The following is an 11,047-nucleotide window of genomic DNA, read 5'->3' on the forward strand; positions in this document are numbered from 1 at the left end:
ATAGCCCCTCAAAGCAATCCACCGCACCACACTTGAGTAGGGTATTACACCACAACGGTGGCCCGAACCAGTATAAACCTATGTGTCTTCGTTTCTCTGTGAGCTCTTCGCGCTAGGCTAGGGAGGATCGCGAGTAGGCAGGCTGGGCAGGTTGAGATCTCCGCACGCACCCAATGTTCGAACCTCTCACAGGTTGACGGACCCCGAAATCCGACATTTGGCGTGCCAGGTAGGGGTGCGTCGGAAACTCTCTTCCGTCGTTTGATCCGCCACTGCTCCGACATCTCCATGGCCGATGCGCCCAGGGCTCGCGCCGAGCATTAGGCCACGGTCGCCGCCCGCGTCACTCAGACGGCTCCGGCGGTTAACGGCTGCGCCCGCCGCGCTCCTTCTCCGGTGGCCAACGCCGCCACACGCCATGCCGGCCATGAGCAGTAAGCTTCATTGTTGCACCCGTCGGTGCACCATGATTGCCGCACCGCTATCTGTCGCTCACCCCAATAGCTTCTCATCCCACGCGTGCTGCGACCAGGTGGACGCGCAGGCTGCTCTTCTCACGGTGCGGGAGCTCCTTCGCTACCGCCTAGTGGGTGACCTCTACAAGGAGTGGCTCGAGCGCATTGCCGAGCCCATCAGCGTCGCGCACGGGGGCTCCGACGGGCCGGCTCACTCGCTGCCTCAGCAACCACCTACAGCGGGCAACGTCGCGCACGGGGCTCCTCCTCCTCCTCCGGCCCGGGCGCCATCGTGGAGCCAAGGCAAGTGGCTCCACGGCGCGACCCGCAATGCCCAACACCGGCTTGGGACAACGTGAGCTGCTAGGTGTTTCAACGTCCCCAAGGAGAGGCGCGTGTGCTTCCAGCGCCCCAGCACCAGGCTAACGAGCCGCCACAGTAGGTGGCAGCACGCGTGCACCAAGACTACATTCCACCCGCTCGACGACCTCCATTGTCCACGGCAGGATGCCCTGCGTTCACTACAGAGCTCCGCAACATCGTCCGGCCGAGAAAGTTCAAGCTTGACCTGCCTCCATGCTACGATGGCACCGCAGACCCCACCGAGTTCCTATAGCTCTACGAGCTGAGCATCGAGGCGGCCAACGGCGACGAGAAGATCATGGCAAACTGGATTCCGATGGCCTTCAAGGATGGCGCGCGTTCTTGGCTCCTGAACCTGACCGAGGGGTTGGTTTCTTCCTGGGTGGAGATGCACAGCTGCTTCATCGCCAACTTCCAGGGCACTCGCGACCGTCCGCCGGCTACGGGCGACCTGCGTAACGTCAAGCAGCAGCCTGGGGAGACCTTGCATAAGTACCTCCAGCGCTTCAACAACGTTCGCCTCAAGATCCCCAAGGTGTAGGACGAGTCCATCATCTCTGCATTCACCGATGGCTTCCGTGACGTCAAGATTAAGGAGGAGCTCGCCATCCACGAGGACCTCTGCACTACTCTAGAGATATTCAACATGGCGAACAAGTGTGCGAGGGCTGAGGAGGGACGCCTCTCCCTCCTCGAGCTCCCTGACGCTAATCTAGAAGACAAGAAGACCAAGATCAAGGACACGAAGCGCAAGGGGCCAGCCGTGCTTGCGGCAGAGCTAGAGACCAAGCGCGGCTGCGACCACCCCGAGTCATCCAATGGCAAGCGGCCGTTCTGTGCCTTCCACAATGTCTACCTCCACAACACCAGCGACTGCCAGGAGCTCAGGGTCTCCACGATGGGCGCCTCGTTTGACGCAGCGAGCGCAACGATCGGGGCTACGGTCGCGGAGGTGGCCGAGGTGGAGGAAGCTGGGATGGATGCGATCTCCGTTAGGAGTGGCGCCACCAGCCTCGTGAGGACCGCTGGCAGGACCAGCCTCGCGAGGGAAACTGGAGGGAGCAACCTCGTGAGGACCGCCCTCAGGGCAACGCAGCCTTGCCACCTCTACCTCCACCACCAAGAAGGAATGAAGATCACCATCAGGACGAGGGGGATGGGGGCTTCCAGGAGCCGCGAGCCATCGCCTGCATCTTGGGTGGATCACAAGCCCCAGCTTCTCACCGTGTCGTCAAGCAGTTCGCGCACGAGGTCAATCGGCACTCCCGAAGCTTGAGGCAACTCGGCCTCTCAAGTGGTCCAAGTGCGCCATCACCTTCGACTCCTCAGACCGGCTCAAGTGCGCGTCAACCGCTGGCCCGCTCCCCATGCTCTGCTCCCCCATCATCAGCAATGTAACTGTCACCAAGACTCTCATTGATGGCGGAGCAGGGCTGAATGTTCTCTCCGTCCAGACGTTCGACAGACTCCAAGTGCCATACTACCAGCTGCACCCCACCAAGCCATTCTCAGGAGTGACCAACGGATCGACACACCGGATCGGGCAGGTTCGCCTCCCGGTCACCTTTGGAGAGCGCAACAACTATCGCACCGAGCTCATCGACTTCGAGGTCGCCGACATCCGCCTGCCCTACAATGCCATCCTTGGGTACCCAGCGCTGGCCAAGTTCATGGCGGCCACGCACCACGGCTACAATATCCTCAGGATGCCAGGAAGCGGCGGCATCATCACGGTCGCCTGTTAGGAGAAGGATGCGGTGTGCTCCCTCGAGCGCTCTTTCCAGGCTGCAGCAGTTGAGAACCCGGAAGACGAAGACGGCGCCCTCCCTCGTGAGGCCGCCCCCAAGACAAAGAAGCTGCAGCTAAGCCAGGGGTCTCATGAGGAAGCATCGCTCGAGGACGCAGCACTAAGCCTCACGTCTCCGGATGCGGCACCATCACCCATCGCATAGAAAGGTGCGCTCAGTGCCCCTCTCAGGCTGGGCTCGTGGGCTCTCCTCTGGAGGGCCTCAGACCTGGCCAATGTCGTGAGAGCGGCGCTCGGGAACCATGTGGAGGCGCTCTTCAGAGCATGCTTCCCTGGAGAAGGTAGCAGGCGTGAGGCACCAGGCGCTCAGGAGTTCATCAGCGAGGCGGTCGAGGAGATTCAGGAAGGAAGGGTTCTGCAAGGCGATCGTCTCCTTCCATGAGGCGGAGATCGCTGCCCTAGCGAGGGTAAGGAGTTCCGCGTCTGCATCGACATCCCGGGGCTCAACAAGGCCACATCTCGGTAGCTCATGTGGCCGTCTCGTGTCAGCCGATGCGAGGGACCGCCCCACAGCTACGTCTGCATGCCTTTCGGCCTGGTGGGCATGGCTGAGGTGTTCCAGCGCTGCTTGAGGGACACTCAAGTGGCCTGCGAGACCAGGCGCCAGGAAATCCTGGCGGGAATGGAGGAGTACCCTCAGGAGCCTTCTGGTCCCTCCGAGCCTCCCGAGGCCCAGCACCGGAGCAGCTCATGACGAACGGTTTCAATAGGACGCGTTTTTTGGCTACTTCAACAACGGTACCATGTGACATCTTCCTAGTTCGTTCAGTTTTGGGGCGCCCCTCGGCTGCATCATCCCCAGGCCGTGTGGGTCTGTCCCTACGGCGTGTATCGTTTTGCACTCACCAGGATTATTTAATCGTTTCCGTGAATTTATCTATGATTGTCACCTCATGACCTCCGCCTCATGGACCTGATGCATCTGACTAACGCCATTTCCGCATAGCACACATATTGGCATGGCGCTTGTGCTCGGGTCCATCCCTGCAACACGGATACACCCGGGAATCGAGCTCTGGTTCACAGCCCACTTCGTGTACACCACCCCGCATTGTCCTCGATGCCTCCGTCCCATGCTTGGAACTCTTGGCCTCCTTTGTCATCTGACTTGCAGGATCACTCTATGATGAGCCAAGGGTCGGCCCAGACGACCACCGTCCAGCCTCGTGAGTCGCTTGCACGTTAAAGGGGGGCCTCCCGAGGATCGCGTCTCGGGAGATCCTACTGGATCTCCAGCCCTCACCCCTGGCCTTGACCATGGCATCACGACTTGGCATACCAGCGGCGGTTGAGCTCGCTCGAGGGCCGGGTCCCGAGGACGTAGAGCACCTTGGCAAGCGAGGCAAGAGAATGGCCAAGACGGGATGCGCCTGGTTGCACCACAAGTGCGACGGCAAGCATTGCCTCTCCGATGGCTCGGACCGCAAAAGATAAGTCTCAGCTCTCTACGACACTAGTTTCGCTCCACGCGCCTCACTCAACAGTTCCACTTGGGCGGTTCAACTCCCCTTTTCAACTCTCCACGCAGCTGCTTGCACGCTAAGGGTGACCTCGTGAGCATCGCGTCTCACGAGCTCTTACCGGACCTTGGGCCGCTCACCTCCTAGCCTTGACCACGACATCGCGACTTGGCATACTAGCAACGGCTAAAGCCTGCCTAGGGACTGGGTCATGCCGGCGTAGAGCGCCACGCTTTCTAGGGAAGAGAAAAAGGGGGGGGACTCAGCTGGATTGGGATACGTGCATCGATTACAAAGCCAAAAGGAAACAATAGTATTGGATACATCTCGGTCCTTACAAGCCCCATGGGGCTGATTTTCATTTTGCACAGGAGAAACAACTACATGGCCTTGCGGTGGCGCTGACGACGCCGGGCGGCAGCCGCAGCAGCACTCCTACCCAGGCGGGAGCTCGGCAGCACATAGATGTCGTCGCTCAACTCCGAAGAGTCACTGGGCTCAGGAGAGTCGTTGGATTCCCAGGAGTCGTCGCTACTGTTGGACGAAGCGCTAAAGGGGGTAGCGGCATATCCAGCGCCCATCACAGCGTCCCGTGAGTTGTCTCCTCCGGGGCAGCACTCCAGCCGTTCGCCTTGCTTGTTGATGACCTTGAAGAACAAGGTGGCCGCGCCGTCTTACTCGAAGTGGATCGCCAGGGCTCCCTCCGCTCGGCAGGCCCGGGCGACCTCGCCCCATCCTCGCGTCATGAAGACGTCCCCGGACGACACCACCTCGACCTCAGCCCCGGTGGCTAGGCTGCTGCACCCCACGTGCTTCAGCTACAGCTCCACCAGTCCCCTCGAAGGCAGTTCACTGGCGAAGAACCGCGGGAACCAGATCTAGGTATCGGGAGGCATCCCCGCCCACACCACGAATTCACGCGAGCAATCTTCGGCGTGGGTCTGTGGCGCGGCCGGTAGGGCAATGGCGGCCTTGCCATCCTCGTGAGGCACCACTCGATGGCGCACTCCTTCACCTTGCACCTGGGCGTACAAAGGGAGGGGGAAGCCAGGCGGAGGCCTCGATTGCGAAGGCCTGGCCACGTCTCGCCTCGTGCCAACATCGCCGTGGAGGTTGAGTTGCTTCTTTGGCGGGAGAGGGTCCGGCTCCTCCCTAGGGGCCTTCCCTTTCTCTGTCGCAGAGAACCTCTTGATCGGCGCCATGGGAGCAAGATGGAGAAGATAGAAGCGAGCGGGAGCAAGACAAAAGAGAAATGAGGAGGGGCTCCACCCGCTCGCACGTTTATAGTCGGGAGAAGGTAAATCGTCGGCCTCCCATGATTTCTAGTAATGATGATACTTTATGCATGCAACATGCAGTTCTCAAGTCGAGCAGTTGTCGAGGCAGCATGGGGAAATGGAGTCGCCCTGTCCAATCAATCGCCACGCGTCATCAAGGCCGCGGGAAGTTAGGGCCCACGGCACTCCGCACTTGCCCTTTGGCTTCGCCTGGAAGCCAAGTCCGAGCGCGCCTTGGGCCCTGGGGCTACTATCGGTGTCCTGGACTTGGGGGTATCCAGTCCTGCCTGCCAAGCCTCGCAAGGCGGAAGACGCTAAGACCCCCGAAGGAGTCGGCCTCCTCAGGAGGGCTCCTAAGGGGCAGAGAGATCTATGCAGCTACCTCATGAGGCTCAGCTGACGTGAGACATGACGACCAAGGCCAGGCGGGCGCCAGGCGGGCGTAGAGTGCAAGTTTCATCTTCGGTGCAAGGTAGGCAAGCCACAGGCGCGGAGTCCCGAGGAATCAACCAAAGGTTTCCATTTTTGTGCAATGAGACCAAGACCGTAAGGACGATAGGACAGAGGTCATCACCGAGACCACCGCAGCGCCAAGGCCAGAGGCTTTTCGCAGGCGAAGACTACTTTTGTCAGGATAGATTGTACTACTTGACCCCTCTAAAATCCCGCTGTTGTGGAATCCCTTCCCGCTCATATTTTGGAGGAGGACCAACGCACTATATATAGGACTTAGCCACCACAATAGAGGGAGATCGATTCCCCCCCCCCCCGAAGCATCACACCAGCTCAAGAACACCTCACCTCCTGAGGCTTATTCATCCTTGTAACTAGTTCATCCATAGCGCCTCGTGGCCATCCACCACACCACACTGGAGTAGGGTATTACACCATAATGGTGGCCAGAACCAGTATAAATCTCTGTGTCTTTGTGTCTCTATGAGCTATTTACGCTAGGCTAGGGAGGATTGCAAGTAGGCAGGCTGGGCAGGTAGAGATCTTCGCACGCACCCCTATGTTCGAACCTCTCACGGGTTGCCGGACCCTGAAATCTGACAGCATATCATTAGCATCATGGGTATTCAAAGAATTCATACTAACAACATTGCAATCATGCTCATCATTCACATATTTTATGCCAAGCATTCTATGTAATTCTTCCTCTAGTACTTGAGCACAATTTTCCTTCCCATCATTTTCACGTAATACATTAAAAAGATGAAGTATATGAGGCAACCTTAATTCCATTTTTTATTGTTTTATTTTATAAACTAAACTAGTGATAAAACAAGAAACTAAAAGATTCGATTGCAAGATCTAAAGATATACCTTCAAGCACTAACCTCCCCGACAATGGTGCCAGAAAAGAGCTTGATGTCTACTACACAACCTTCTTCTTGTAGACGTTGTTGGGCCTCCAGGTGCAGAGGTTTGTAGGACAGTAGCAAATTTCCCTCAAGTGGATGACCTAAGGTTTATCAATCCGTGGGAGGCGTAGGATGAAGATGGTCTCTCTCAAACAACCCTGCAACCAAATAACAAAGAGTCTCTTGTGGCCCCAACACACCCACTATAATGGTAAATTGTATAGGTGCACTAGTTCGGCGAAGAGATGGTGATACAAGTGCAATATGGACGGTAGATATGAGTATTTGTAATCTGGAAATATAAAAACGGCAAGGTAACAAGTGGTAAAAGTGAGCACAAACGATACTGCAATGCTTCGAAACAAGGCCTATGGTTCATACTTTCACTAGTGCGAGTTCTCTCAACAATAATAACATCATTGGACTATATAACAATCCCTCAACATGAAACAAAGAGTCACTCCAAAGTCACTAATAGTGAAGAACAAACGAAGAGATTATTTTAGGGTACGGAACCACCTCAAAGTTATCCTTTTGATCGATCTATTCAAGAGTCCATAGTAAAATAACACAAAGCTATTCTTTCCGTTCAATCTATCATAGATTTCGTACTAGAATAACACCTTAAGACACAAATCAACAAAAACCCTAATGTCACCTAGATCCTTTAATGTCACCTCAAGTATCCGTGGGCATGATTATACGATATGCATCACACAATCTCAGATTCATCTATTCAATCAACACAAAGTACTTTAAAGATTGCCCCAAAGTTTCAACCGAAGAGTCAAGACGAAAACGTGTGCCAACCCCTATGCATAAGTTCACAAGGTCACTGAACCCGAAAGTTGATCATCAAAACATACATCTAGTAGATCACGTGAATATCCCATTGTCACCAAAGATAAGCACATGCAAGACATACATCAAGTGTTCTAAAATCTTTAAATACTCAATCCAATAATATAACTTCAAAGGGAAAACTCAATCCATTACAAGATAGTAGAGGGGGAGAAACATCATAAGATCCAACTATAATAGCAAAGCTCGCGATACATCAACATCGTGCCAAATCAAGAACACGAGAGAGAGATCATACACATAGCTACTGGTACATACCCTCAGCCCCGAGGGTGAACTACTCCCTCCTCGTCATGGAGAGCACTGGGATGATGAATATGGCCACCGGGAGGTATCCCCCCTCCGACAGGGTGCCAGAACAGGGTCCCGATTGGTTTTTGGTGGCTACAGAGGCTTGCGGCAGCGGAACTCCCGATCTATGGTGCTCTTAGATGTTTTCGGGGTATATGGTATATACAGGAGGAAGAAGTAGGTCGCTGGAGCTGCGAGGGACCCACGAGGGTGGGGGGCGTGCCCGGGGGAGCAGGCGCGCCTCCCTGCCTCGTGACCTCCTCGCTTCTTTCTTGACGTCCACTCCAAGTCCTCTGGATCATGTTTGTTCCGAAAATCACTCTCCCAAAGGTTTCATTCCGTTTGATATTCCTTTTCTGCGAAACACTGAAATAGGCAAAGAAACAGCAATTTGCACTGGGCCTTCGGTTAATAGGTTAGTCCCAAAAAATAATATAAAAGTGTATAATAAAGCCCACTAAATATCCGAAACAGATAGTATAATAGCATGGAACAATCAAAAATTATAGATACGTTGGAGACATATCATGGCCTCAGAGGCCCTAGCCTCCTGCTTCCTCTTCTTCACCGCGGGCTTCTGCCTGCCACCAGGAGGAGAACATCATGGGCACGGCGATAGGAAAGGAAAGAAAAAACAATGTAAGATGCTTACTTGTCATTGGCAACATGCACCCTCTTTCTGGACAGGAACGCAGCGCCCTCGGGCTTCTTGAGCACAGGCTTCAATGTGCCCAGAGGATCAGTCAGGCGCACGGCGGCGGTAGACGACAAGGCAGGCGCGTAGCCCCTGGCAAGCGACGCCACGTAGCCCTTCTTCGGGGTCGCTCGGCTTAGCCTCCGCAGGGGGTCCCCCTGGACCTCGTAGCAACCCCGAGGGAGTGTGGGGGACCTTCGACCAAGTACTCGTTGGCGTCATCGTTGGGGAGATTGCGGAGGAGCTCGCACTGTAACAGAGGGGAAGTTTCCCCTACCTCTTCCATGGTCGCCTCCAAGTCCTCCTAGCCTCCTCCTCGGAGCCCTCGCCGGAGGAAACCGGCACCAGAGAGTTGAGGAGCTTGGGCGGTACAAGCCCTAGCTCCGCCCAGTCGCTGCGGTGATACAACGGAAGGTAGGCCGCCGGGAGACCGCCTGGATCCTTCTCAAGCAAGGTACGCATGGCCTTGCCCAGATCCTCGCACGTCAGGTTCCCTCGGCGCAGTCGGAGGTCGCAATTTGTGCCATTGAGGTCCCACACGGGGCGCGATTGTGCTTGGAGAGGGGCTAGGCGCTGCGTCAGGAACTCCCTGGCAATCATGGCCCCTGTCAGCGTTTCGGAGTCCACGTCTGCATGCATCAGCCTCTGGACAGGCGTCTCCCGGGGGTCGGTAAGCTTTTCGTCATCCCACTATTCCAGCTTCTCTGGCAACCTAGTTGGTAGCTCCAACCGATGTGGAGGCTCGTGGCGTCCATGTAAATCCATTTGCGCAGAAAGTCCTCCACCTTCTTCCTGGCCCTGATGAGCACGTTGCTGTGGGGTGCAATGAAGGAGACGCATCCGAAGCACTGGGTCGAATCGTGCATCCAACGGGAGAAGAAGTGGTAGAGAAATACAATGGAGGGCAACACGCCCACAAATGCCTCGGTAGTAGAAGGCGAAGATGGACAGAAGGAGAATGGAGTTGGGCTAGAGGTGAATAGCATGGATCTGATAATGCTCGATGACAGCGAGGAAGAACCTGGAGAAGGGCGGGACGAGCCCCTCGAAGACGCTGTGGAGGAAGAAGGGATAGAATGTCCCCACCAGGGTCTCCCTCCTGGTCAACCCGACCCGAAGCTCTATCTCCCTCCCCTTTTTATTGTTGCTCGCCATCAGCGGGAGCACGACGACAAGGTGACCCGCCTCAATGATAGAGGACGAGCTGAGGGATTGCACGGGCAAAGAGGCAGAGTGCACGACCAGAGCGGCGGGATTCGCCTTCTTGGTCGCCATCAGCGAAGAGCTCGGGGGAAAGGTTCTGTGGATGTGGAGGTGCTCTTGGTGGGAAGGGAAAGAGATCATGAGGAAGACAAAGAGAAGGCAGTGAAGGCTTGGCTGCAAGCACCAACATTTTTGTCAGCCCGTGATGGTTGTCGAGGCAGCATCGAGAAGTGGAGACGCCCACATCCCATCAAGTGCCATGAATCGACTCGGTCCGCGGGTGATTGGGGCTCGCTGCGCTTTGCCCTTGCCCTTTGGCTTTGCCTGAAAGCCAAGTGCGAGCGCACCTTGGGCTTGGGGACTACTGTCGGCGTTCTGGGAACCAAGGTACCTGGACTTGCCTGCATGCAGCCCACGGCGTGGCTCCATCTGCCGCTTGGTACGACGATCTTTAGCATCAACAACGCAAGACCCTTGCGAAGGGGCCAAGCCCCGCGAGCGGACGACACCAAGACCTCCAGAGGGAGCGGCCACCCCAGGTGGACTCCGGAGGAGCGGATATTCCTATGCAAGCGCTCACCTCATGAGGTTGAGGTGATGCAAGCCATGACGACCTAGGTCGGGCAAGCGCCCGCGGGCACAGAGCGGCATGTTTCCTCTTTGGTGCTAAGGAGGCAAGTGCATGCGCGAGGTCCCCAAGATTCAGCCAAAGGTTTCCATTCCTGTGGAATGAGACCAAGACCGCCAGGACGGCAGGGTGGATTTCATCACCGAGCCCACCACAGCATCACAACCAGAAGATTTGCTGGAGAAGACTACCTTTCGTTAGGATAGGATGTACTACTTGTCCCCTTTCAAAATTGGCCATTTTGGGACCCCTTCCCGCCTTCGTTTTGGAGGAAGAGGACCAAGGCCACTATAAATATAGCTTAGCCACCATCGTGGGACAGAGAGAGAGAGAGAGACTTCTCTAGCTGTAACCAACTCAATAGCGAACCTCCTGAGGTTGTTCTTCCTTTGTACTAGTTCATCCTCAGCCCCTCACGGGGCCAATCCACCACAAAGTAGGAGTAGAGTCTAACACCACAAGGTTGCCCGAACCTAGGTAAAACTACGCAGTCCACTTCTTTTCCTGTTCATCGAGCTAGATCGTGAGAGCGAGGAGTTGGCTGGCTGGAGAGGTGGAGTTCATTTCACACACCCTAGAGTTCGAAACTTTCTTGGGTCTGTGGAGCCCTGAATCCGACACGTTTGCACCAACTCAGTGAGGCC

This window comes from Triticum dicoccoides, chromosome 2B (assembly GCF_002162155.2).
Source record: "Triticum dicoccoides isolate Atlit2015 ecotype Zavitan chromosome 2B, WEW_v2.0, whole genome shotgun sequence".
NCBI classification, from domain to species: Eukaryota; Viridiplantae; Streptophyta; class Magnoliopsida; order Poales; family Poaceae; genus Triticum; species Triticum dicoccoides.